Below are 27144 nucleotides of genomic sequence, written 5' to 3' on the forward strand. Positions count from 1 at the left end.
GACTGATTCCTCTCCAGACTATCCCTGCTTTGGGTTCCAGTTATTGCCTGCAATAATTCTGTGTGGATCTGAACACTGATAAGAGTCAGGCTGAATAGAGATGCCCATCATAAATGATCATGATAACAATTCTATTGCTTTATTCTTGGATACTAAGACTTTATTTTTAGGGGGATTTTTTTGCAAGGCAAATGGGGTTAAGTGACTTTCTCAAGGCCACACAGCTAGGTAATTATTAAATTTTGAGGCCAGATTTGAACTCAGGTACTCCTGACTCCTGGGCTGGTGCTCTATCCACTGCACCACCTAGCAACCCCAATACTAACACTTTTGGGTTTTTTTAGGTTTTTTTGCAAGGCAAATGGGGATAAGTAGCTTGTCCAAGGCCACACAGCTAGGTAATTATTAAGTGTCTGAGACCGGATTTGAACCCAGGTACTCCCGACTGGAAGGCCGGTGCTTTATCCACTACGCCACCTAGCCACCCCAATACTAAGACTTTTAAAACAAAACTTATCTCAGACATGACAGGTCTGCATAGCTTCCTCGATTGAATTTACAATATTTGTCCTTTGAAGTCTATAGATTTCCTTATCAGAAAGTTTCCTACACACCTCCAGCTCCTCAGATGTTTAGGTCAGGGTTCACTGGTGAGCCAACAAATCCATTTAATGAGTAAGACATGCATATCTCTGGTGGCCAAGGTCACCAAAAATATGTGTATATCACTCTTAGGAGGTGTCGCTTGACAGGAATATAACCCGTTTCATCTTATTGGATAGCAGTTTTTTCCTTTACCTTTTTTTTACCTTTTCAAGTGTCTCTCGAGTCTCTTGTTTGATGTCCAAATTTTCTATTTAGCTCTTGTATTTTCATCAGGAAACGTTGAAAGTCTCCCATTTCATTAAATGTCCATCTTTTTCCCTGGAAGAGAAGTCTTGCTTTGCTGGATGGTGGATTTTGGGCTGAATTCCAAGCTCCCTTGCTCTTCAGAATATCTCATTTCAGGCCCTTTGATCCTTTAATGTTGATGTATCCAGGTCCTGCATAATACTTACTGTGGCTCATGGTATTTAAATTGTTTCTTTCTGGCTGATTGCAGGATTTTCTCTTTTACCTAATAGTTCTGGGATTTGGCCACAACATTCCTTGGTGTTTTCATTTTGGGATCCCTTTCCAGAGGGGATCAATATATTCTTTCGATAGTTATTTTGCTATCTGGTTCCATGATATCAGGAAAGTTTTCAATCACTAAATCCTATAATATTAAGTCCAAGCTTTTTTCCCCTTCAATGTTTTCAAGAAGAGCAGTAATTCTTAGGTTATACCTCCTTCATCAATTCTCAAGGTCAGTGGTTTTGCTGATGTGGTATTTTACATTTTTTTCAATTTTTGATCTTTTATTGTTTTAACAGATTCTTGTTGTCTCATGAAGTCATCAGTTTCCACAGATTCCATTCTTTTTTGTAAGAGAAGAATTGGAAGAGGATTCGGATCCGTTGTCCCGCAGTGGCCTCAGCTGCTCCTGCTGCGCCCTGAAGCTTTCAGCTGCCCCAGCCCTGAGTCTCCGTCCTGCCCTGGCCCCGGCCCCGGCCAGGCCTGACCCCGCAGCCCAGCTCGCTCGCTGCCACACCCGGTCGGCACTGCGCGCCTCACTGCTTGGACTCTGCAGCCTAAGATTCCCTCCCGAGACTGCGCCCGGCCCTGGCAGCCGCCGCCACTGCCATGCACGTCATTAAGCGAGATGGCCGACAGGAGCAGGTCATGTTTGACAAGATTACTTCTAGGATCCAGAAACTTTGCTATGGACTCAACATGGAATTTGTTGATCCTGCCCAAATCACCATGAAAGTTATCCAAGGATTATACAGTGGGGTGACCACAGTGGAATTAGATACTTTGGCTGCTGAAACGGCTTCAACCTTGACCACCAAGCACCCAGACTATGCCATTTTAGCAGCCAGGATTACTGTTTCTAATTTGCATAAAGAAACAAAGAAAGTGTTCAGTGATGTGATGGAAGATCTTTATAACTATGTAAATCCTTCTAATGACAGGCATTCTCCAATGGTGGCAAAAACAACCCTAGACATTGTATTAGCCAATAAAGATTGACTCAACTCTGCCATTATTTATGATTGAGATTTTTCTTATAATTACTTTGGCTTTAAGACCTTAGAATGTTCCTATTTGTTGAAGATCAATGGAAAGGTGGCTGAACGACCTCAGCACATGCTAATGAGAGTGTCTGTGGGGATTCACAAAGAAGATATTGATGCTGCAATTGAAACCTACAATCTTCTCTCTGAGAGATGGTTCACTCATGCTTCTCCCACCCTCTTTAACGCAGGCACCAACCGTCCCCAGCTTTCTAGTTGCTTCCTTCTGAGTATGAAAGATGATAGTATTGAAGGCATTTATGATACTCTAAAGCAGTGTGCACTGATTTCCAAGTCAGCTGGTGGCATTGGAGCTGCTGTGAGTTGTATCAGAGCTACTGGAAGTTACATTGCTGGGACAAATGGAAATTCTAATGGCCTTGTTCCAATGCTTAGAGTGTACAACAATACAGCTCGCTATGTGGATCAAGGGGGTAACAAGTGGCCAGGGGCATTGCCATCTACTTGGAGCCTTGGCACTTAGACATATTTGAATTCCTTGATTTGAAGAAGAACACTGGGAAGGAAGAGCAGCGAGCCAGGGATCTTTTCTTTGCCCTCTGGATCCCAGATCTCCTTATGAAATGTGTGGAAAGCAATCAGGACTGGTCCCTAATGTGTCCTAATGAATGTCCTGGTTTGGATGAAGTTTGGGGAGAAGAATTTGAGAAGTTATATGAAAGTTATGAGAAACAAGGTCGTGTCTGTAGAGTTATAAAAGCCCAGAAGCTATGGTATGCCATCATTGAGTCTCAGACGGAGACAGGGACCCCTTATATGCTCTACAAAGACAGATGTAATCGGAAAAGTAATCAGCAGAACCTGGGGACCATCAAATGCAGCAATCTGTGCACAGAGATAGTAGAGTACACTAGTAAAGATGAGGTTGCAGTCTGTAACTTGGCTTCTTTGGTTGTGAATATGTTTGTCACTTTGGAGCACACATATGACTTCAAGAAACTGGCAGAGGTTACCAAAGTCATTGTTCGCAACTTAAATAAAATTATTGACATCAACTATTACCCAGTCCCAGAGGCAAGTTTATCAAATAAACATCATTGCCCCATTGGTATTGGAGTGCAGGGTCTAGCTGATGCTTTTATCCTGATGAGATACCCTTTTGAGAGTCCAGAGGCCCAGTTATTGAATAAACAGATCTTTGAAACCATTTATTATGGAGCCTTGGAAGCCAGCTGTGACTTGGCCAAGGAGTATGGCCCATATGAAACATATGAAGGCTCCCCAGTCAGCAAAGGAATTCTTCAGTATGATATGTGGAATGTCACTCCTACAGACCTGTGGGACTGGAAAGTTCTTAAGGAGAAGATTGAAAAGTATGGCATCAGAAATAGTTTACTGCTTGCCTCAATGCCAACTACCTCTACTGCTCAGATTTTGGGGAATAATGAATCCATTGAACCTTACACTAGCAACATTTATACTTGGAGAGTTCTATCAGGAGAATTTCAGATTGTCAATCCACACTGCTAAAAGATCTGACAGAGCGAAGCCTATGGAATGAAGAGATGAAAAACCAGATCATTGCATGTAACGGCTCTATCCAGAGTATCCCTGAAATTCCCGAAGACCTGAAGCAGCTCTATAAAACTGTGTGGGAAATCTCACAGAAAACTGTTCTCAAGATGGCAGCTGATAGAGGGGCATTCATTGATCAGAGTCAGTCTTTGAACATCCACATTGCTGAGCAAACTTACCAGTATGCACTTCTATGGTTGGAAGCAGGGCCTGAAGACTGGCATGTATTATTTGAGGACAAGACCAGCAGCTAACCCCATTCAGTTCACTCTGAATAAGGAAAAACTGAAGGAGAAGGAATGGTGTTGAAGGAAGAGGAAAAGGAGAGGAACACAGCAGCTATGGTTTGCTCTTTAGAAAACAGAGATGAGTGCCTGATGTGTGGATCCTGAGAAGGAAGATTCAGAAGAGGAGGCCAGCACTTCTTTGGAAGCCACACTGTCTCTTTCAGCATAGATAGATGTAGAGAATTTGCTTGAAGAGGTGAGGCTTTGCTGGACTTTAGTACAAGGAAATAAATGATCAATGCATATCAAATACTGTATCAATGCTGGATGAAAATATTTTTCTTCTGGTGTCTTGGGAGTGAAGAAGTCATCTTGGACTCAGTGAATGAGTAGGAAAGAGAAAGTGGGTACATGAGGCTTAGTTACTTTCCTGGGCCCTACCTTGACTGAATAGCCTCTGCAGATTGTCATCTCGCTAGACTGAGAGATCTCTTATTAGGCTGGTATGTCACCACTAGAGGTAAAACAGATTGCTATCTCATGAGAACTGTTGGTATACCCACCTCCACTGGCTAGCTTGGGTTTCTCTGCCTTATCAGTATTTAGCACTAAGCCACCCAGAAATGATTCTTTCTAAGATGTTTTGGATCTTATCCCTCTTCTGATTTGCTGTGGGATCATCATGTGGATTTGGGGCTGAAATAAAGATGCACACTTCTCTTAAAAAAAAAAGAAGAATTGTCTTCACTTACTATTGCAACTCCTTTTTCAGTTAGTCAGTTCTGTTTTTGAAGGAGTTTTCCATCTGCCCAAGTGTAGTTTTGAGAGTATTGATTTCTTTGCATTTGCTCAATTGAGGATCTGAGACAATTATTCTCATTTTGTATTTGTCCAATTGTATTTTCCAAGGATTCATTTGCTTGTTGAGAGATGTTAATTTTCTCTTGCAACATGTTAGTTTTCTCTTGAGTTTCTTTTCCCAATTTTTCCAATTGATTTTTAAATTCCCTCCTGATTTCTTCACGGAAGTCTTTCTGGGATGGAGACTAATTCATATTCTCCTCAGAAGTTCTAGATCTCTCTGGGTTAGGAACTATTACTTCTAAGTATTTCTCCATGGACCCCCCTTTCTACTGGCCTTTCTTCATTTTCCTAGGACCTTGTGTTGGAGGTGGGGCTGGCTCTCAGAGGTTTGCTTTTGAATACCCTAGAGACTTTGTTCACTTGGCTTAGTAGCTAGTAGGGGTTACTGGTTGCTTTGTCTGGAGTATTTGAGTCCCTCAGCAGCAGGGTCTGAATTGTCCTTGAACAATGGGCTGGGCCCTGAGGGAAGCTAGTTAATCTCCCTTTCAGTTGAGGGAGCTCTGCTGTCCACACCTGAGCCTGAAGGGGTGGAGGAGAAGCTGTTACTGTGTTTGTTCTGGGAAGAGGGCTGTGCTAAACATATGGAACTCAGGCCCCCAGCACCATGTCAATGCCTAGCCATGCTCTACAGTTCTCTGCACTGGAACTCACATTCCAGTCTGGCTGAGACTCACCCACTCCCCCAGCCAAAGTTTCCATGACTAAAGTTGGTCCTTGCACTGCCATGCACCAAAGCCTCCTCAGATAAGGTTGATCCTCTGCCTTCACCCCAACCCCTCCAACTCTGTTCTCCATTCCCGGTTCACCCATGGTGCCTTGAGACAGAACTTGAGGTAGATGTTCTTCTCCTAGCTTCTTTTTCTGGGTTTTGTCAATTGAATTTCTGTTAAAAGGTTTCTTTCATGTTGGTTTTGAGGGTAAACCAGAAGACCTTAGCATAGTGCCTGTTTTCCCTCTGTCATCTTGGCTCAAAGTCCTCCTCTAACACTTCTAATTCTTTAGAACTTTGCTTCTTTAAGAATAGATGGTAAAATATAATTGAAGAGAATGAACCTAAAGGATATGAGTTTAATTGGGTTTTATCTCTCAATTGAAGAGGTCCAAGATGACATCACTATGTTTTAGACAAAAAGACCTTAAAAAAAGCAGGGGCATTAACTTTAAACTCAAGTGTCTCATTATCCTTTGACTCACCTTAATTACCTGATGTTTAGCATCTCGTCTAATGAGCGCATCATAAATTGCAAGGACCTGACTCAATGTCTCTGTAACTTACAATGATTTGTGAAGTTCACAGGTGAGACTTCTAGAGCCTCCCAGTACTTAGAGATCTTTAAGATTCTTATAGTTAGTTAGATTAAGTACCTTGGGTGGGGAAGTGGGGAGGCAAAGTGAGAGAAAATAGTTCTTGCTTGATGTAAACTGGAGTTAAGTACCCTGGATGGGGAGGGGCGGGGAGGTAAAATGGAAGAGAAAATAGTTCTTGCTTCATTTAACAAGGAGTTAAGTACCCTGGGCTGGGGGGGAAGTGTGGAGGAAAATAGGTCTGGGGGGAGGGGCACAAATAGTTCAAGAAATAATAAGACTATGGATGATATTATAGCTCCTAAGGAGAATTGTGTGTACTTGAAAGATACTTGAAAAGAGGGTAAGGTTAAAAAAATGATTAAAATTATAATTTGATGCAATTTGAATCAATGCTGCTTATCAAGCAATCAAGTAAACAATCTATGATCATATCTTGATAACAATAGTAGCATATCAAGCAATCAAATAATCAAATTGTGATTGACGATGCATGATTTTTTTCTTAAATTTTTTCATATTTTAAGTTTTACAATTTTTCCCCTAATCTAAATTTCCTCCACAAAGGCAATTTGCCAATCTTTACATTGCTTCCAAGGTATACATTGATCCAAACTGAATGTGATGAGAGAGAAATCATATCTTTAAGGAATAAATAATAAAGTATAAGAAGAGATAGCAAGATCAGATAATAAGATAACAGCCTTCTTTTTTGTAAATTGAAGTTAACAGTTCTTGGTCTTTGATCAAACTCCACAGTTCTTTCTCTGGATACAGAAGGTATTCTCCATTGCAGACAGCCCCAAATTGTCCATGATTGTTGCACTGATGGAATGAGTCAGTCCATCAAGGTTGATCATCTCCCCCATGTTGCTCTTAGGGTGTACAGTGTTTTTCTAGCTTTGCTCATCTCACTCAGCATCAGTTCATGCAAATCCGTCCAGGCTTCCTTGAATTCCCATCCTTCCTGGTTTCTAATAGAATAGTGTTCCATGACATACCTATATCAGAATTTGCTAAGCCATTCCCCATTTGAAGGACATTTACTTGATTTCCAATCCTTTGCCACCACAAACAGGGCTGCTATGAATATTTATGTACAAGTGATATTTTTACCCTGTTTTATCATATCTTCAGGATATAGACCCAGTAGTGGTATTGCTGGATCAAAGGGTATGCACATTTTTGCTGCCCATTGGCAGCAAATTTCTCTCCAGAAAGGATGAATGAGTTCACAGCTCCACCAACAATGTAATAGTGTCCCAGATTTCCCAAAACCCTTCCAACAATGACCATTATCCTTTTTGGTCATATTGGTCGGTCTGAGAGGTGTGAGGTGGTACCTCAGAGAAGCTTTAATTTGCATTTCCAAAATAAGTAATAATTTAGAGCAATTTTTCACATGACCATGGATTGCTTTGATCTTGTCTGTAAATTGCCTTTGCATATCCTTTGACCATTTGTCAATTAAGGAATGAGTTTTTTAAAAACAAATTTGACTCAGTTCTCTGTATATTTTAGAAATGAGTCCTTTGTCAGAAACATTGGTTGTAAAGATTGTTTCCCAGTTGACTACATTTCTTTTGATCTTGATTACAGTGGTTTTGTCTGTGCAAAAACTTTTTAATTTAATGTAATCAAAATCATCTAGTTTGTTTTTTAGTGATGTTCTCCATCTCTTCCTTAGTCATAAACTGCTTCCCTTTCCATAGATCTGACAAGGAAACGAGTCCTTGATCTTCTAGATTGCTTATAGTATTGTTTTTTATTTCTAAATCCTGTATCCATTTGGATCTTATCTTATTATTGGGTGTGAGGTGTTGGTCTAATCTAAGTTTCCTACATACTAACTTCCAATTTTCCCACAGTTTTGATTGAAGAGAGTTTTATCCCAATAGCTGGTCTTTTGGGGTATATCAAACAGCAGATTACTATTAATCATTTCCTGCTATTGCATCTAGTCTATTCCACTGGTCCACCACTGTATTTCTTAACCAATACCAGACAGTTTTGATGACTGATACTTTATAAAGCAATTTTAGATCAGGTAGGAATAAGCCACCTTCTTTTGCACTTTTTTTCATTGAATTCCTAGAAATTCTTGACTTTTTACTTCTCCATATGAATTTACTTACAACTTTTTCTAACTCATTAAAGTGATTTTTTGGAATTTTGGGCACTAAACAGATAGTTTAATTTGGGTAGAATTGTCATTTTTATTATATAAGCTCAACCTATCCATGAGCAGTTCATGTTTGCTGAGTTATTTAAATTTAATTTAATTTGTGTGAGAAGTGTTTTGTAATTATTTTCAAAATGTTTCTGAGTCTGCCTTGACAAATAGACTCCCAGGTATTTTATATTGTCTGAGGTTACTTTGAAGGGGATTTCTCTTTATAGCTCTTCCTGTTGTATCTTGCTAGTCATGTGTAGAAAAGTTGAGCATTTATGAGGGCTTATTTTATATCCTGCAACTTTGCTAAAATTGCTAATTGTTTCCAGTAGTTTTTGGATGATTTCCTGTGATTCTCTAGGGATACCATCATGTCATCTGCAAAGAATGAGAGTTTAGTTTCTTCTTTCCCAATTCTAATTCCTTCAATTTCTTTTTCTTCTCTAATTGCTGGAGCTAACATTTCTAATATGATATTGAATAGAAGTGGTGATAATGAGCATACTTGTTTCACCCCTGATCTTATTGGGAATGCCTCTAGCCTCTCCCCTTTGAATATAATGCTTGTTGATGGTTTCAGATACATTCTGCTTATTATTCTAAGGAACAGTCCATTTATTCCTACACTCTCTAGTGTTTTTAGTAGAAATGGATGCTGTATTTTGTCAAAAGTTTTTTCAGCATCTATGGATATAATCATATAGTTTCTGATAGGTTTGTGGTTGATCTAATTAATTATACTAACAGTATTCCTAATATTGAACCAACCCTGCATTCCTGGGATAAAGTTTGCTTGGTCAAAATGTATTATCCTAGTGATAACTTGTTGCAATCATTTTGCTAAGACTTTATTTAAGATTTTTGCATCTATATTCATCAGGAAGATAAGTCTATAATTTTCTTTCTCTGTTTTTAACTCTTCTTGGTTTAGGTATCAGCACCATATTGGTGTCATAGAAAGAGTTAGGTCGAGTTCCATCTTCACCTATTTTTCCAAAGAGTTTATATAGAATTGGAAACAATTGTTCCTTAAATGTTTGATAGAATTTACTTGTGAATCCATCAGACCCTGGAGAGGTTTTCTTAGGGAGTTCAAAGATGGCTTGTTGAATTTCTTTTTTTTCCTGAGATAGGGTTGTTTAGGTATTTAATCTCCTCTTCATTTACCCTGGGCAACTTATATTTTGTAAATATTCATCCATTTCACTTTAGATTGTCAAATTTATTGGCATAGAGTTCAGCAAAATAATTTTGAATTATTACTTCAATTTCCTCCTCATTAGTGGTGAGTTCACCTTTTTCATTTATGATACTAGCAATTTGGTTTTCTTTCTTTTTTATAATAAAATTGACCACAGGTTTATCTATTTTAGTGTTTTTTTTTTTCATAAAACCAACTCTTGGTTTTATTTATTAAATCAATAATTTTTTAATTTCAGTTTTATTAATTTCTCCTTTAATTTTTAGAATATTTAATTTGGTATTTAATTGGGGGAATATGTTCTTTTTTAGTTGCATATTTGGTTCATTGATTTCCTCTTTCACTAATTTATTCATATAAGCATTTTTTTCAGGTTTTTGCAAGGCAAATGGGGTTAAGTGGCTTGCCCAAGGCCACACAGCTAGGTAATTATTAAGTGTCTGAGACCAGATTTGAACCCAGGTACTCCTGACTCCAGGGCCAGTGCTTTATCCACTATGCTACCTAGCCGCCCCTTATATAAGCATTTAAAAATATAATATATTCCCTGACAGCCATTTTGAGTAAATCCCATAGGTTTTGGTATGTTGTTTTATTATTTTCATTATCTAGGATAAAATAATTATTTCCTTCCATAATTTGTTGTTTGATCCACTCATTCTTTAAAATGAAGTTATTCAGTTTCTGATTAGTTCTCGGTCTATATCTCCCTGCCGAATATTGCACGTGATTTTTATTGCATTGTGACTGAGAAAGATGTATTCACTATTTCTGCTTTACCACAACTTATTATTAGGTTTTTATGCCCTAGTATATGGTCAATTTTTGTATAAGTGTCATGTACTGCCAAGAAAAAGGTATATTCCATTCTATCCTCATTCAATTTCCTCCATACATCTATTATATCTAGGTTTTTTTTAACAGTCTATTTACTCCCTTAACTTCTTTCTTGTTTATTTTATGATTTGATTTATCTAAATCTGAGAGCATTAGATTGAGGTCTCCCACTAATAGAGTTTTGATGTCTATGTCTTCCTGTAGTTCTTTCAGCTTTTCCTCTAAAAATTTGGATACTATCCTATTAGATGCATATATGTGTTCAGGATTGAAATCACTTTATTGTCCATGGTACCTTATAGGAGAATATATAGTTTCCTTCTTTATCTCTTTTAATGCTAGCTATCTATTTTTGCATCTGCTTTGTCTGAGATAAGGATTGCTACCCCTGCTTTTTTTACTTCAGCTGAAGCAAAATATATTTTACTCCAACTGCCCCTACTCTATATGTATCTCTCTGCTTCAGATGAGTTTCTTGTAAGCAGCATATTGTAGAAATCTGGTTTTTAATCCACTCTGCTATTTGCCTTCATTTTAAGGGAGAGTTCATCCTTTTCACATTCAAAGTTATAATTACTAACTTTTTAATGCCCTCCATGGTATCTTCCCTCTGTATTTTTCCCCTTTTTCCCATTTATCCATATTCACCAGTATTTTGTTTCTGAATACCATCCCCTTCAGAGTGTTTGCCCTCCTATGCCCACCTCCCTCCCCTTTCTTTCCCCCTTCCCTTTTTCCCTTTTCCCTTCACTTCCTTCTGTTAGTTCCCCTTTTACTCCCCCACTCTGTGCTCCACCTCCCCTTTTAATATTTTAAAGGTAAGATGTTTTTTAAGTTAACTGAGTGTGTGTGTAAGTTAACTTTAACCCAATCTGATGAGAGGAAGATTCAGGTGTTTCTCATCGTCTCCCTTCTTCCCCTCTATTACCATAGATTTTTTTGTACCTCATACTGCAATGAAGTTTACCCCCATTCAATACCCTCCTTCCTCCCATTTCCTTCCTGTCCCTCTTTTTAAGGAGTAAGTGTTTTTAAATCATTATATCTGAGTCATAGAAAATTCTGAGTATCCATCATTTTGTATTTGTCCTGTTGAGGATCTGAGAGAATTATTCTCATTTTGTATTTGTCCAATTGCATTTTCCAATGATTTGTTTTCTTGTTGCACAGTGATAATCTTCTCTTGGGTTTCTCTTCCCAAATTTTCCAATTGATTTTTAAGCTCCTTCCTTATTTCAAGGAAGTCTTTCTGTGCTACAGACCAGATCATATTCTCCTCAGAGGCTTTAGGTATCTCAGAGTTAGGGGATTTTCCTTCCAAGAATTTTTCTATGGATCCACCTTTCTGCTGACCTTGCTTCATTTTGCTAAGACCTTGAGTTGGGGAGAGGCTGGTTCACATAGGTTTGGTGCTGGGATCCTTAGAGGCTTTACTCATTGAGTGTAATATCTCCAGCTGGCCAGTAGGAGGTGCTAGAGGATTTGCTCACTAAGTGCTATTTATCCAGCTGGTCAGTAGGGGGTGTTGGTTTCTTTCTCTGGAGTGTCTGTGAACTTGATTGAGTCCCTCTCCCTTGGCCTGAAGGGAGTGATTGAAGCTGTTAAATACTTTTTTCTTCAATCAGTGGTGGACTATAACATGGGGTGAGGTAATCTCTCTCCCTATCGTCAGCTAGTGTGGTAAACTGCTGAAACTGCTGCTCATGCACCTGTGCCTAGGACAGAAGATATGTAATTGTGTTTGTTCTGGGAAGAGGCTTCAGCTGAAATGGAGGCTTGGATTCAGCTCTACTGTGCTGGACCTCTACCCCTAGCCCTGTCAGCAAGTACCAGACTGTCAGTATCAACACAAATGCCTCTGCTCCCTAGTTGACCCAAGCCCCCATGTTTGACCAGGCTCTAGCCCCACTGCTGATCAAGCAGGTCCAGTTCTTTGGCCCTCAGGGTCCTGGGCTCCAACCTTGCCATTAATCAGGCTGATCCACTACTCTCTGTACCCAGACTCACCCATGACTATGGAAGACAAATTCTGAGGTAGATGTCCTTTCTCCAGGCTTTTATTTCTGGGTTTTGATGATCAGATTTCTGTTAAGAGGTTTGTTTCATATCATATATAGGGATAGATCAGGCGATTTTAGAACTGTGCCTATCTTCTCTCTGCCATCATGGCCAGAAGTGATGATACATGATTAAAAATATTAGAGCAATAAATAATGGCACAAAGATTTATAATTTTAGAGAGAATGGAGAATGTGAATGCTGAGTAAATTCTATTCAATACCCAGTGAGGAAATAAGATACATTCCTACTTGGGTTTAAAAATCTAACTTAATTTACGGGGGGGGGGACTGGGAAGGGATAAGGGAAGAAGGGACTGATAAAATGGAAGGAGAGGTATAAATGAAAATAAACTGAAAGTTAAATTTTTAAAAGACAAATGGGAAAGATAGTAAAATTTTGGGGAGGTGGTATAAGAGAAAAGGATAATTATAAATAGAGAAAGATAGCATGGGGGGAAATACAGAATTAGTAATCTTAACTGTAAATGTGACTAGAATGAGCTGTCCCATAAAACAGAAGTGTATAGCAGAAAACTAGCATCTTACAATATGCTGTTCACAAGAAACACATTTAAAGCAGAGAGATACACAAAGGATAAAGGTAAAAGGTTGGAGCAAAATACATTATGCCTCAGCTGAAGTAAAAAATCTGCTATAGTGGTCCTAATATCAGACAAAGTAAAAGCAAAAATCAATCTCATTAAAAGGGATAAGGAAGAAAACTACATCTTAAAAGGTGCCATCAGTAATGAAGCCATTTCAATATCAAACATGTATGCACCTAAAGGTATAGCATCCAAATTCCTAGAGGAAAAGCTGAATGAACTAAAAGGAGACATAGACAGCAAAATTTTAATAATGGAGGACCTCAACCTCCCTCTCTCAGAACTAGATAAATCTATCAACAAAATAAACAAGAAGGAAGTTAAGAAGATAAATGAAATCTTAGAAAGTTTAGATAAGATAGACCTCTGGATGAAACAGAATGGGGATAGAAAAGAATATACCTTTTTTCTCAGCAGTACATGCACCTTCACCAAAACTGACCATGTACTAGGGCACAAAAGCTTTATAATCAAATACAGAAAGGCAGAAACTATAAATACACATTTCTCAGATCATTGTACAATAAAAATTACATGTAATAAAGGGTCAGAGAGAGATGAACCAAGAACTAATTAGAAAACAAATAACTTTATCTTAAACAATAGGTGGATCAAACAAAAAATAATAGAAATAATCAATAATTATATCCAAGAAATTGATAATAATGAGACATCATACCAAAATTTATGGGATGCAGCCAAGGCAGTCTTGAGGGGAAACTTTATATCTCTAAATGCCTCTATGAATAAAATAGAGAAAGAGGATATCAATGAATCAGGTATGCAACTAAAAATACTAGAAAAAGAACAAATTAAACATCCCCAATTAAATATGAAATTAAAAATTCTGGAAATCAAGAGAGAGATTAATAAAATTGGAAGCAAGAAAATAATTGATCTCATAAATAAAATTAAGAGTTGGATTTATGAAAAGACCAATAAAATAGACAAGCCTTTGGTTAATCTGATTTAAAAAAAAAAAAGAAAGTAATCAAATTACCAGTGTCAAAAATGAAAAGGGTGAACTAATGACCAATGAGAAGGAAATAAGAATAAAGAGATAATTTGGAGCTACTTTGCCAAACTGTATGCCAATAAATTGGATAACTTGAGTGAAATGGTTGAATATTTCCAAAAAATACAAACTGCCCAGATTAACAGAAGAGGAAATGAATTACTTGAATAACCCCATTTCAGAAAAAGAAATTGAGGGGCAGCTAGGTGGCATAGTTGATAAAGCACTGGCCTTGGAGTCAGGAGTACCTGGGTTCAAATCCAGTCTCAGACACTTAATGATTACCTAGCTGTGTGGCCTTGGGCAAGCCACTTAACCCCATTTGCCTTGCAAAAATCTAAAAAAACAAAAACAAAAACAAAAAAAAGAAAAAGAAATTGAAGAAACCATCAATAAACTCCCTAAGAAAAAGTTTCCAGGAATACCATCTGTATCCAGAGAAAGAACTGTGGAGCTTGAACAAAGACCAAGGACTATTATCTTTAATTTAGGAAAAAACCTGATATCTTATTGTCTGATCTTGCTATTTCTTATACATTATGTTTCTTCCTTAAGGATATGATTTCTCTCTCTTCACATTCAATTTGGATCAATGTATAACATTGGAAACAATGTAAAGACTGGCAAATTGGTGCTGATATCTAAACCTGGAAGAACCAAAAAAAAAAAAAAGAAAATTATAAACCAATCTCCCCAATGTATATTGATGCAAGAATCTTTTATTTTAGTTTTTTTTTTTGAAAGGCAATGGGGTTAAATGGCTTGCCCAAGGCCACACAGCTAGGTAATCATTAAGTGTCTGAGGCCGGATTTGAACTCAGGTACTCCTGACTCCAGGGCTGGTGATCTATCCACTGCGCCACCTAGCCACCCCCAATGCAAGAATCTTAGTAAAAAAATTTTAGCAATGAGACCAATAATAGCAAGTTATTACCAGGATAATACACCATGAATAGGTTGGATTTACACCAGGCAGGCAGAGATGGTTCAACATTAGGAAAACACTTAACATAATTAAACATATTAATAGCAAAATCAACAGAAATCATATGATTATCTCAATAGATGCTGAAAAAGCCTTTGACAAAATACAACATCCATTTCTATTAAAAACACTAGAAAGTTTAGGAATAAATGTTTTCCTTAAAATAATAAATAGTATCTATCTAAAACCATCAACAAATATTATATGTAATGAGAATAAACTTGGAGCATGTCCAATAAAATCAGGGGTTAAAAAAGGATGCCCATTATCACAATTACTATTCAATGTAGTATTAGAAATGCTAGCAGTAGCAATAAGAGAAGGAATCATAATTCGCAATGAGGAAGCAAAACTTTCATTCTTTGCAGATGAGATGAGAGTATACCTAGAGAACCCAAGAAAATCATCTTAAAAAAACTCCTTGAAACAATTAAGAAATTCAGCAACATAGCGGGATATAAAATAGATCCACATAAATCATCATCATTTCTATATATGAACAACAAAACCCAAGAGCAAGAGAGAGAAATTCCATTTTTCAATAACTGTAGACAAAATTACTTACTTGCATATCTACCTCCCAAGACAAACTCAGAAATTGTATGAACATAATTACAAAGCACTTCTCACTCAAATAAAGTCAGATCTAAATTATTGAAAAAAATGTCAAATGCTCATGGTCAAGCTAATATAATAAAAACAACAATTCTACCCAAGTTAAATTACTTATTCAGTACCATATCAATCAAACTACCAAATAACTACTTTATTGAGCTAGAAAAAAATAGTAACAAAATTCATCTGGAAAGACAGAAGGGCAAGAATAGAAAGGGAACTGATGAAAAAAAGTGGTAAGGAAGGTGACCTAGCTCTACCAGATCTAAAACTATACTATAAAGCAGCAGTCATCAAAATTTCCTGGTACTAGGAGCAGCTAGGTGGCACAGTGAATAGAGCACTGGCGCTGGAGACAAGAGTACCTGAGTTCAAATCCGGCCTCAGATACTTAATGATTACCTAGCTGTGTAGCCTTGGGCAAGCCACTGAACTCCATTGCCTTGCAAAAACAAAACAAAATAAAACAACCTAAAAAAACTGCCTGGTACTCGTTAAGAAATAGAGTAATTGGGGGCAAATAGGTGGGCACCATGAATAGAGCCCAAGTGCAGTGGATAGAGCCTATGCCCAGGAGTCAGGAGGACCTGAGTTCAAATCCAGTCTTAGATACTTAATAATTTCCTAGCTGTGTGACCTTGGGCAAGTCACTTAACCCTATTGCCTTGCAAAAGAAATAGAATAATGGATTAGGATAGGTTCAAAAGAAACTGCAGTAAATGACTACAGCAATCTACTATTTGACAAACCCAAAGACATCAGTATCTGGGATAAGAACTCACTATTTGACAAAAATTGTTTGGAAAACTGGAAAATAGTATGGCAAAAACTAGGCACAGAACCACATCTCACACCATGTATCAAATTAAGGTCAAAATGGGTACAGGATTTAGACATAAAGAGCTATATCATAGCTTAAATTAATAGACTAAAAAATTATCTATCTGATCTATGGAAAGGGGATAAATTTATGACCAAATAAGAATTAGAGCAGATTTTTAAATTGCAAAGTAAATGATTTTGGCTATATTAAATTAAAAAGGTTTTGCACTAATAAAATCAATATTGCCAAAATTAGAAGGAAAGCAGAAAGCTGGGAAACAATCTCCACAACCAGGAGTTCTGGTAAAGGTCTCATTTCTTGGGGCAGCTAGGTGGTGTAGTGGATAAAGCACCCACCTTGGAGTCAGGAGTACCTGGGTTCAAATATGGTCTCAGACACTTAATAATTACCTAGCTGTGTGGCCTTGGGCAATCCACTTAACCCCATTTGCCTTGCAAAAAAAAAACAACCTAAAAAAACCCTAAAATATATAGAGAATTGCATCAAATTTATAAGATCATAAGTCATTCCCCAAATGATAAATGGTCAAAGGATTTGGACAGTTTTCAAAGGAAGAAATTAAAGCTATATATAATCCTATGAAAAAAATGCTCCAAATTAGAGAAATGCAAATTAAAACAACAATGAAATATCATCTCACATCTATTAGATTAGCCAAGAGGAGAAAAGGGGAAGATGATCAACATTGGAGAGGTTGTGGAAGGACTGGGACATTGTTGCATTGCTGGTGGAATTGTGAATGGATCCAACCATTCTGGAGAACAATATGAACTATGCCCAAAGAGTAATAAAACTGTTCATTGCCTTTGACTCAACAATTCCAGTTCTAAGTCTCTATATTCAGAAGAAATTATGAAAATTAGGAAAAGTCCTATGTGTTCCAAAATATTCATAGCAGCTCTTTTGTTGTGGCAAAGAATTGGAAATTGAGGGGATGTCTATCAATTGAGGAATGATTAAACAAGTTATAGTACATGAATGCTATGGAATACTATTGTTCTATAAGAAACCATAAAGGGTCGGACTCTAGAATAGCATGGAATGGCTTATGGGATCTGATGCTGAGCAAAGGGAGTAGAACCAAGAGAACAATGTACACACCAACAGCATTATGAGATGAACATCCTTGAGAAGCAGCTCTTCTCAGCAGCCCAGAGAGAGCTAGGATAACTGTATTTGACTGGTTATGGACTATATTATCACCAACCAGAGGAAGGAAAAACAAAACACAACAAAGCAAAATATGCAGAAAAAAACCCAACCCTTCCAAATCTGGGGAATACTTTATAAAAATTATCTGTTATATATCTCTTTCCCTTAATCCTAATTCCTCATGTCAAAAATTACTAATTTGTAAATATATTTAACAAAATATGTATGTAAAGTACTAACTTGACTGTTCTCTATTCAGGAGGGGGGGGGAAGGGAGGGTGGAGGGAAATTTTGTAACTTGGGAAAATACAAGTGGGGGAGGGGTAGAAAGGGAAAAAAGGGAAGACGGGACTGACAAAAAGGGAAGATAAAGTTAAAATTTAACAGAAAAGTTAAAGGGATGAGGAAGCAAAACATTGATGAGGAGGAATAAGAGGAAATGAAAAAGAAAAGTACAAACAGGAGAAGAAAGCATGGAGGGAAATAAGAATGAGCAATCTTAACTATAAACATGAATGGGATGAACTCTCCCATGAACCAGAATATGAATAGCAGAATGGATTAAAAACCAGAATCCTAAAATATTTGTTTATAAGGAAAACATTTGAAGCAAAGATAAACAAAGGGTAAAAGTAAAAGGCTGGAGCAAAATATATTATGTTTCAGCAGAAGTAAAAAATCAGGAGTAGTGATTCTGGTCTCAGATAAAGCAAAAGCAAAAATAGATCTCATTAAAAGGGATAAGGAAACTACATCTTTTTTAACATCTAAGGAGCAAAGAGCCTTCCACAATTTATTTTTTTTAACATTTTAAGATTTTAGTTGTTTTCCAATTATATACAATAGTAATATATAGCCATTATTTTTTTCAAGGCTCTGAATTCTACAATTTCCCCTCCCCCCTCCTCCCAAGGCTGTCTGACAATCTCTACATTCTTTCCATGCTATATATTGACATAAATTGAATGTTATAAGAGCAAACATAAGAATAAACATAAACCTCCTCCCCCTCCCCCAAGAAGATGAGAAACCTCAAGAATAGAGAGAGAGAGAAAAAAAAATTGTACTTCAGACTGTGTTCAGATTTCAATGGCTCTGTCTCTGGGGTGAGTTGCTTCAATATTTTTCCCTCAGTTACTATTACTAGCTGTATCTCCACTCTATTTCTCCCCACTCTCATTTATTCTGTTCTTTCTCTCCTTTCATCCTGGCCCTGTCCAAAAGTGTGTTGCATCTGAGTACCCTCTCCCTTGATCTTCCTTCTCTTCTATCACCTATTCCCCCCTTCCCTCCCCACATTCCCCCTCATCCCGTCCCTTTCCCCCCATGCTTCTCCAGGGCAAGATAGATTTCCTCATCCTATTAAGTGTGTATGTTGTTTCCTTCCCTGAGTCATTTCCTAAGAGAATGAAGGCTCATTCATTCCCCCTTGCCTTCCCCACCTCCAATCCACTGAAAAAGCTTTTTCTTGACTCTTATGTGAAATCTCTCAGCTGCTTCTTCATCTCCTTTTCCTTCCTCCCAGTACTTTCCCACATCACCCACTGACTCCATCCCTTTACCACATCATACCATTATATTCCGCTCCTTCCTATGTCCTCTCTATATATGCTCCTTCTAAGAGCTGTTATAAATGAGAAAGTACTTATGAGTTATCAATATCTTCTTCCCATGCAGGGATACAAACAGTTCAACATCATCATGTTCCTCATAGTTAGTCCCTCTCTTCCATTCCCTCTATGGTTCACCAGAGTCCTGTACTTGGAAATCAAACTTTTTTTTCAGCTCTTGTCGTCTCAATAGGAAAGTTTGAAAGTCCCCTGTTTCATTGAAAGTCCATCTTTTCCTCTGAAAGAGGATGTTCAGTTTTGCTGGGTAGTTGATTCTCAGTTGTAAACCAAGATCTTTTGCCTTCTGGAATATCATATTCCAATCCCTACAAACTCTTAATGTAGATGCTGCCAGATCCTGTATAATACTGATTATGGAGCTTCTGTAGTTGAATTGCTTGTTTCTGGCACCTTTTAGAATTTTCTCTTTGATTTGGGAGTTTTGGAATTTGGTTATAATATTACTGGAAGTTTTTCTTTTGGGATCTCTTTCAGGGGGTGACTGGGGAATTCTCTCTATTTCTATTTTAACCTCAGCTTCTAGGATCTCAGGACAATTTTGCTGTATTATTTCTTGAAAAATGAAGTCAAGGCTCTTCTTCTGGTCTTGGATTTCAGATAGCCCAATCATTTTAAAATTATTTTTTCTGATCTGTTTTTGAGGTCAGTTGTTTTTCCAATGAGATATTTCACATTTTCTTCTAATTTTTGGCTTTTTTTGCAAGAGTTTTATTTCTTTCTGATTTCTTGCAAAGTCAACAGTTTCCTTTAGTTTCATTCTGCATTTGAAGGAGTTATTTTCTTCAGAGAGCTTTTTTATCTCCTTTGCCAGATGGCCAGTTCTGCTTTTTTAAGGCATTCTTCTCCTCATTTACCTTTTGTTTTGCTTTTTTTCCATTAGGCTTAAACTGGTTTCTAATATAATATTTTCTTCAGTATTTTTTGTATATCTTTCACCAAGTTTTTGATTTGGTTTTCATGATTTTTCTGCATCACTCTCATTTCTCCTCCCAATTTTTCCTCACCTCCCTTAATTGCTTTTCAAAGTCTTTTTTGAGGTCATCCATAGTCTGAGCCCATTTTCTATTCCTCTTGGAGCTTTTGGATATGGAAACTTTAATTTTGGTCATCATCTGAGTATGTGTTTTGTTCTTCCATGAGACTAAAGTAATTCTCTATGGTCAGACTCTTCTTTTTCTGTTGTTTACTCATTTCCTCAGCCCAAGACTAATTACAGCACTTCCAAGGCTTTGGGGTTGTTGGTTTTCTTTTGGGCCACCTCACTGGGACCTTTATTCCTTGAAAGTCTTATGCTCTCTAGTCTGTGCTTTGATATGTAGATAGGCCCTGGACTTCCCCCTGCCCTGGGGCTATAAGGAGGGAATCCAGCTTGGTTCTTTAGTATGGAAGGCCAAACTACAACATGTGAGTGTAAGCAAACAACAGAGTCCTACCCCAGGGAGAGCAGAGAAACCTCTTCAAACTCCCCTTACTGTCTCTGGGGGTGCAGGCTGCTTTCTCCCCATTCTTGCTGCAGATTCTGTGGCTGTGCTCCTTACGCCACACTCACCCAGGTGCAGTAGAGTTCTCTCAACCATCCCTTCAAGCTGTTGCAGGTGATCTCTGGGCTAGGCTGGGCTGCACTGTGGCTTTTTTTCCAAAGCCTGATCCTGGTGAAACACACCTTTACTGTGGAACTTCTAAGTTATTTTGAACTGGGAAAATGTATCATTCAGTCTTTCTGTGGGTTCTGCCTCCTCTAAATTTTGGTTAGAGACATCTTTTGTTTTTTGTGGGGTTGTGGGGTTGGAGTTCCTGGGAAATGCTGTCTTCACACCACCATCTTGTCTCTGCCCCCAAACTAAATATTCTTAAAAGTCATTATAGTAAATGAAGTTGAAACATTATTAAACATATATCATCTAGTGGAATAACATCAAAATTCTAAAAGGAGACAAAGACAGAAAAACCATAATACAAGAGGACCTCAACCTCTCTCTCAGAATTAGATAAATCTAATAAAAAAATAAAAATAAACAAGAAGTAGGGCAGCTGGGTGGTGCAATGGATAGAGTACAAGGAGGACCTGAGTTCAAATCTGGCCTCAGACACTTAAATAATTGCCTAGCTGTGAGACCTTGGGCAAGTCACTTAACCCCATTGCCTTGCCAAAAAAAAAGAAAATAAACAAGATGCAAGTTAAGAAGGTGAATAAAATCTTAGAATACTTAGATATGCTGGGCCTCTGTAGAAAACTGAATGGGGATAGAAAAGAATATACATTTTTCTTTGCAGTACATGGCACCTATATCAAAATTGATCATGTACAAGGGCATAAAAATCTTACAATCAAATGCAGAAAGGCAGAAATAATAAATGCATACTTTGCAGATCATAATGCAGTAAAAATTACATGTAATAAAGGGTCATGGAAAGATAAACCAAAACTTAATTGGAAATTAAATAAAGTAATTTTAAAGAATGAGAGGATTGTGCTCGCTTCAGCAACACATATACTAAAATTGGAACAATACAGAGAAGATTAGTATGGCCTCTGGGCCAGGATGGCATGCAAATTCGTGAAGAATGAGAGGATCAAAAATTATCATGGAAATAATCAATCATTTCATCCAAGAAAATGATAACAATGAAACAACATAGAAAAATTTATGTGATACAGCCAAAGCAGTTTTTTTTATATAACTATATATGATAAAAACAGAGAAAGAAGTGATCAATGAATTGATGCAACCAAAAAAAGCTAGGAAAAGAACAAATCAAAGTTCCCTTATTTAAATTAGAAATTCTGAAAATCAAAAGAAAGATTAATAAAAGTGAAAGAACCATTGATCTAATCAATAAAGCTAAGAGTTGGTTTTATGAAAAAACTGTTTTACTCTGATTAAAAAAAAACAACTATTTTGCCCAATTATATGCCAAAAAATTAATAATCTGAGTGAAATAGATGAATATTTACAAAAAAATACAAACTACCCAGATTAACACAAGAGGAAATAACATACTTAATTAACTCCATTTCAAAAGAAGAAATTGAAGAAACCATCAATAAACTCCCTAAGAAAAATATCCAGGTTCAGATGAATTTACAAGTGAATTCTATCAAACATTTAAGGAACAATTAATTCAAATTCTCCATAAAGTATTTTAAAAATTGGCGAAAGAGTTCTGTCAAATTATTTTTTATGGCACCATATGGTTCTGATACCTAAACCAGGACAAGTCAAAATAGACAAAGAAAATAATAGAACAATCTCCCTAATGAACATTGAGGCAAAAATCTTAAATAATTTTTTTAATTTTTAATTTTTATTTATTTATTTTTATTCATTTTTATTTTATTTTTTTATTTTTCTTTATTTATTTTATTTTATTTATATTTATTTTATTTTTGTACACATGATTTTTTATACATTACTAAAATATTCTTGTTTAAGAGTAAACATAATACCCCTTCTCCCCCTAAAAATATAGACCCTCATGAGCAATAAAGTAAAGGAAAGAGGAAAAAATAAAAATAATAAAAATAATAACAACAACAACAACAACAACAACAACAACAATAATAATACTAATACTAATACTAATACTACTACTACTACTACTAATAATAATAATAATGGAGACAGCTAGGTGGAACAGTGGATGGTGCACCGAACCTGGAGTCAGGAGCAACTGAGCTTAAATCTGGCCCCAGACACCCAACAGTCACTCAACTGTGTGACCCTGGGCAAGCCACCCAACCACATCTGCCCTGCAATCTCCCCCCCCAAATAATAATAATAAATGCACGTCAGTCTGTGTTCCAATACCGCCAGCTCTGTCGTAGGTAGATCACATTCTTTTTTTTTTCAGTTTTTGCAAGGCAAATGGGGTTAAGTGACTTGCCCAAGGCCACACAGCTAGGTAATTATTAAGTGTCTGAGACCAGATTTGAACCCGGGTACTCCTGACTCCAGGGCCAGTGCTTTATCCACTGCGCCCACCTAGCCACCCTGGTAGATCACATTCTTTAGGATAAGTCCATTAAAAAAGCTACTTCCACATTTTTCTACTGTTGCTATTGTAATAAAAAAAATCTTATTATATGAAATATCTTAGCCTATTCCACCTCTCCTTTCTCTTACTCCCATTACATTTCCATTTTAGCCATTGACTCCAGTTTTACACTATACTGCATCTTCAAATTCAGCTCTCCTGTGCTTCATCTACAAAAGCTCCTTCTACTTGCTTTATTAAATGAAAACAGAACCAGAAGAGATCATTTAAAAATTATTGGACTACCTGAAATTCATGATGAGAAAAAAAGAGCCTAGACTTTATTTTTCAAGAAATAATACAGCAAAATTACCCTGAGATCCTAGAAGGAAAAGGTAAAATAGAAATTGAGGGAATTCACTGATCACCTCCTGGAAGAGATCCCAAAAGAAAAACTTCCAGGAATATTATAGCCAAATTCCAAAACTCCCAAGTCAAAGTGAAAATACTAAAAGCTGCCAGAAACAAACAATTCAACTACTGAGGCTCCATAGTCAGGATTACACAGGATCTGGCCATGTCTTCATTAAGGGCTTGTAGGGATTGGAATATGATATTCTGGAAGACAAAGGATCTTGGTTTACAATTGAGAATCAACTATCCCATAAAACTGAACATCCTCTTTCAGGGGAAAAGATGGACTTTCAATGAAATGGGGTACTTTCAAACTTTCTTATTGAAAGAATCAGAGCTGAACAGTAAGTTTGATCTCCAAGTACAGGACTCAGGTGAACCATAGTGCAGGTGGATGAGAAGTTCTAATTATGAGGAACTTAATGATGTTGAACTGTTTATATTCCTGCATGGGAAGAAGATACTGATAACTCATATGAACTTTGTTATTTATAAGAGCAGTTAGAAGGAGCATATGTGGACAAGGCACAGGAAGGAACTGAAAATAATAGTATAGTATTGTAAAAAGATGGAGTCAGTGGGTGATAAAGGAAAGTATTTGGAGGAAGAGAAAGGCAAGTCAAAAAATGTTTTGCAATGGAGTAGAACAGGGAAGGTAAGGGGGAATGAGTGAGTCTTCAATCTCATTAGAAATGGCTCAGAGAGGAAATAACACACATAGACACACACACACACACACACACACACACACACACACACACACACACACTTAATAGGGTATAGAAATCTATCTTACCCTAGAGAAAAATGAGAGAAAAGGGATGGAATAAGGGGGAATGGGAGAGGGAAGGGGGAAGTAGGTATAAAAGAGGGAAGACCATGGGAGAGGGAGATACAACACACTTCTGAACAGGGACAGAAAGAAAGGAGAGATAGAATGGAGTATATGAGAATGGGGAGGAATAGAGTGGAGGGAAATACATCTAGGGACAGCAACTGTGGGAAAAATATTGAAGCAACTTCTCTGGTGGCTATGATGGGGAAAGTAACTCATTCCACAGCCAAAGCCATTGGAATTTGAACACAGACTGAAGTACTTTTTTCTCTCTCTCACTATTCTTAAGATTTCTCATCTTTTTCATCACCATATTATTGTAATACTATAAAATAAATAAACAAAAAACAAAAAACATTGTTGGGAAAAAAAGAAATAGAAGAATGGGCAAGTGGATTAGGACAGGTACACAATAAACAGTAGTAAATAACTATAGTGGTCTACTATTTGACAAACCCAAAGACATAAACTTTTGAGATAAATATTCACTATTCAACAAAAATTTTTTAGAAGATTGGAAAACAGTATTCCCAAACTAGGTATAGATCCATACCTCTCACTCTGTACCAAAATAAGGTCCAAATAGTTACAGGATTTAGACATAAAGGGCAGAACCATAGACCAATTAAGAGATCGAGAAATACTCTATCGTTAGATCTAAGGAAAGGGGGGAAGCTTATGACCAAACAAGAAGTAGAGTATATTATAAATGGCAAAATAGATCTTTTTTGACTCTATTAAATTTAAAAGGTTTTGCACTAATAAAAACCAATGTAACCAAGATTAGAAGGAAAACAGAAATCTGGGAAACAATTTTCACAGGTAGGGGCTCTGATAAAGGTCTCATTTTTTTTTTGTAAGGCAACAGTGTTGAATGACTTACCCAAGGTCACACAGCAAGGTAATTATTAAATGTCTGAATTTGAATTTGAACTCAGGGCCTCTTGACTCCAGGGTCGATGCTTTATCCACTACACCATCTAGCTGCCCTTAAAGGTCTCATTTCTAAAATATATAGAGAATTGAATCAAATTTAGGTTACAAATCATTGCCAACTGATAAGTGGTCAAAGTATATAAGCACAAATTTTTTAAATGAAGAAATTAAAACTATATATAATCACATATAAAAATGCTCCAAATCATTACTCATTAAAGAAATATAAACTAAAACTACTCTGAGGTATCACCTCATACCTCTGAAATTGACCTAGATGACAAAAAAGGGTAAAAAATCAGTGTTGAGAGGTTATGGGAGGATTGGGACATTGGTGTACTGTTAGTGGAGTTGTGAACTAATCTAACCATCTGGGAAAGCAATATGGAACTATGCCTAAAGAGAAATAAAACATCATATGCTTTGCCCCAGCAATATTAATACTAGGTCTATATCCAGAAGAAATCATAAAAAGGGGGTAAGTCCCACATATTCTAAAATATTCATAGCTGCTCTTTTTGTAGTGGCAAAGAATAGGAAATTGAAGGGAAGCCAATAAATTGGGGAATGGTTGAACAAGTTATGGTATATGAATGTTATACTATTGTTCTATTACAAACCATGAATGGTTGGACTCCAGAGAAGCAGGAACAGATTTACAGGAACAAATGCTGAGCAAAGGGAGCAGAATCAAGAGAACAGTGGACACAGCAATAGCAAATTGTGAGTTAATCAACTTTGATGGATACAGCTCCTCTTGGTAGTTCAGAGAGCTAGGATAAGCCTGGGAGATCTGTTATGCATGATGCCATCCACATCCAGTTGAAGAAAACAAAACAAAAACCAAACTACAGAATTTGATTGAATATTAAGTTCACTTTTTAAAAATTACTCTTATGTTTTTCCTTCTATCCCATGGTTTTCTGTCTTTTCCCTTAGATCTAATTCCTCAAATGACTAATATGACTAATATGTAATGTTGGCTAGACTGTTCACTTACTGAGGGGAGGGAGTGGGTAGGGAGAGTGGAAGAAAATTGTATAACATAAACATGCAAGTGAATGATTGTTGAAAAACTTTTATAACATGTAATTGGTAAAATAAAATAAAATATCAATAAAAAATACTACAAAAAACTAGAAAAAACAACCAGTTTAATACTATGGAGCAACAGTTAGGTTGTTCTAAGATTTAGCAGCTTCTTCATTAAAAGACTGAAGGGCATGGAAATGAATCTGGGTAGCAATGTATCTGGGTTTACAACCAAGAATAATCTATCCAACAAAGCTCAGTGAAATACTGAATAGAAAAAAATGGATATTTAATTAATTAAAGGACTTTCAGGTATTTGAGAGGAAAAGAACAGAACTGAATGGGAATTTTCATCTAAAAGAAAGAGGAGAAACATAAGGAAGCAAACATGAAAGATCAATTATTAAGAGATTTAATAAGGTCAAGGGTAGTTTAATAATGTTTTGTTCCTTCATTTTCAAAGAAGACATGACATCAGGGGAAGTGATGCCATGACAAGAACATGAATTGGATTTGAGTTAGGGGGAATGTGCTAAGTCACCGGCCTCACTTTCTCCTCCAGAACCATTTGGATCTAGCCAATGTCCAGATATGAATCAGGACAATTGGAGATGACCCAGAATAAGAGGCAATCAGAGTTAAGTGATTTGTCCAAGGTCACACAGCTAGTACAAGTCAAATGTCTGAGGTCAAATTTGAACTCTTGTCCTCCTGACTCCAAGGCCCAGTGCTCTATCCACTGA

The 27144-nt window shown here is 37.0% G+C and overlaps 2 pseudogenes; both read left to right on the plus strand.

Moving 5' to 3' along the window:
* The first annotated feature begins 1725 nt into the window (after positions 1–1725).
* Positions 1726–4166, plus strand: LOC141511477 (ribonucleoside-diphosphate reductase large subunit pseudogene; annotated as a pseudogene).
* Positions 4167–21680: 17514 nt separating this feature from the next.
* Positions 21681–21794, plus strand: LOC141515691 (U6 spliceosomal RNA; annotated as a pseudogene).
* The last annotated feature ends 5350 nt before the right edge of the window (positions 21795–27144 follow it).

This window comes from Macrotis lagotis, chromosome 2 (genome assembly GCF_037893015.1).
Source record: "Macrotis lagotis isolate mMagLag1 chromosome 2, bilby.v1.9.chrom.fasta, whole genome shotgun sequence".
Taxonomy (NCBI): domain Eukaryota; kingdom Metazoa; phylum Chordata; class Mammalia; order Peramelemorphia; family Peramelidae; genus Macrotis; species Macrotis lagotis.